The following is a 2,203-nucleotide window of genomic DNA, read 5'->3' as shown; positions in this document are numbered from 1 at the left end:
GGGGGGGGGGGGGCTTTAACTTCCCCACCCTAATTAAACTAGCAAAGTCACGTGATCTAATGCACGCTTTGAGACTTACGATGTTTAAAACTGTATATAATATATAATTATGTGCATCATTGCTGATATACAATTATAAAACATTTCTTAAGACATTAAAAGGTAATTGAACTAACTAATCGTTTGAAAATTTGGCGGAGATGAGGGAACCGGTCATAGGCGCGAGTAGAAAAAAAAATTATTTCACATAAAAGAGAAAGTAAATAATTATTTTACTAACAAAATTTACTGTTTCAAAATACACCAGCAAATATGTTGTTGCTGAGGTAAAAGAAAAACAATCGGAAAGACGGTTCCCGAATGTATCCATCTGCCAGGAAAATAAAAAATTCTATAAAAATAAAAAAGCTGGCTTTTAATTTTATTTGTCGACGTCAAGAACTACGGAAGCCTGAACATGCCAAAATTGGTTTGGTTTACTTTCGCTACAGCTGGCGTTTCGATTCTCATAGAAAGTTATCAGTGGAATAGAAACGAAATAAACTTTTGTTATATTTATAGTTGGTTATGACATTCTAAATGTACGCCAAAATATATAATGAAATGATTAAAATTCAAAGTTTGTAGGTTATTTTATTGAAGGAACAAACATTTGCTTTATGTCAGACTGCTATCTCCTAATTCTCTGAAGATTGATGAATTTACTTGTTTCAAACTTTTATATATATATTTATAAACGTATGTGGAATGTTTTTTTCGCATGTAGTGTGCGTATCTCGAAAAAACAAAAAAACATTTTACAAATATCAGCGGCGCAAATAAAGAGAAATAACTCATGTTAGAAAAGTTAGAGAGAGAAGCATAAACAAACGAGGCTACATGAACCCCAAGTCAACGAGGGGTTTCCTGCATGTCGTCGTTCTATTTGGGAGAAAAAGCAGCTATATCTCCTTCGAATTATATTAGATATCTTTCAAAAAATGGAAGAGCACATTTAGAGATTGTAGTCCATTGTTTTTAAAAAAAAAAAATAAATAAAAAGACTGGATGTTCTCTGTTATCATTTTTGGTTCATAAAATGTCTATTCGATATTGACTGACACTGGGCTAAACAATAACCAAGGAATAAATGTTACAAATATCTCTGTATCATTGTATTTATGTTTATTTATTGAAGTCCCCATCAAACTCTCATTAACCGTCATTCTGCGTTTTTCTCAATCTGTCTCATTCTCACTCTGGGTCTCTTTCTCTATCTCTCCCCCCCCCCGTCTATCTCAACCTCCTCTTTCTGTCTTAGTCTCAGTCCTTTTCGTCACATTTACTCTTTAGTCCGCTCTCTCTCATCCTCACTCTTACTTTTGCTCTCACTCGTGGTTGGTGAAAATTTCACGGGGAAATTTCATTGGTTAATAATACATGAATTCATGCTCAATGCAATTAATATTGATCTAGCATATGCGTAAAACCGGGATAGGATATATAGTCGTGTAATCGACCTTAGTACTTGACTGGTTTCTTTATTTTATTGGCCTAGAAGCATCGTGAATGACAAAAGTTGAACCCGACCGAATTTAGATGCAAAACTAGTTTGTCTTAAAGAACAGGCACAATAGGTGCCCAGGGCCCCAGTAAACGCGACTAAAATATTGTAGAGCATTTTCTCGATACGAAAACCATTTCTGCTAATCCACTGCTCTGTAGAGAATTAATGCTTGAGATAGTTTTTGATGGTTTTAAAAATGTTTGCTTTAAAAAAAATCTTGGATCATTTGTGAAATTTTCTAAAGTTATCTTTTTTGTTTATCGAATTCATCTTGGTCTTTCTTATGCATTTTGATAATGGGTTTTGTTTTGTGCAGTGAATTACATAATGCGTAGGACGTCTGCAAGTATTGTGTGTGCTTGTATATAGAAATATATATGTTATCTTTGCGCGCGCGTTTGCACACTTTCTTTCTCTTACACACACACACTCTCTCTCACCCCCATACATTCACACTCATTAATTATACGCTTTCCTCTTGTTCTCTTTCTCCACCTCCACACTTTCTATATGCGAAGAAATAACTTGTTGAAGTCAATGTTATAAATTTTGAAGAACTTCCTCTCGGAAATTTATTAACGAAGAAAAGCCTTTTCTTTTTGTTTTTTCCTGGATGCGTTTTTTTAAATTCACAAAAAAAAAAAAAAAAAAAAAAAA

General features: G+C 33.7%; 1 protein-coding gene across 1 annotated transcript in view; it reads left to right on the top strand.

Moving 5' to 3' along the window:
* The window catches only part of LOC106874968 (mucin-5AC), a 66,836-nt gene that overhangs the window by 11,073 nt on the left and 53,560 nt on the right, over positions 1-2,203 (top strand). The window lies entirely within an intron of this gene.

Source organism: Octopus bimaculoides, chromosome 14 (genome assembly GCF_001194135.2).
Source record: "Octopus bimaculoides isolate UCB-OBI-ISO-001 chromosome 14, ASM119413v2, whole genome shotgun sequence".
Classification (NCBI taxonomy): domain Eukaryota; kingdom Metazoa; phylum Mollusca; class Cephalopoda; order Octopoda; family Octopodidae; genus Octopus; species Octopus bimaculoides.
Note: the sequence above shows the minus strand (reverse complement) of the source record. Positions and strands in the feature narration are given on the sequence as shown.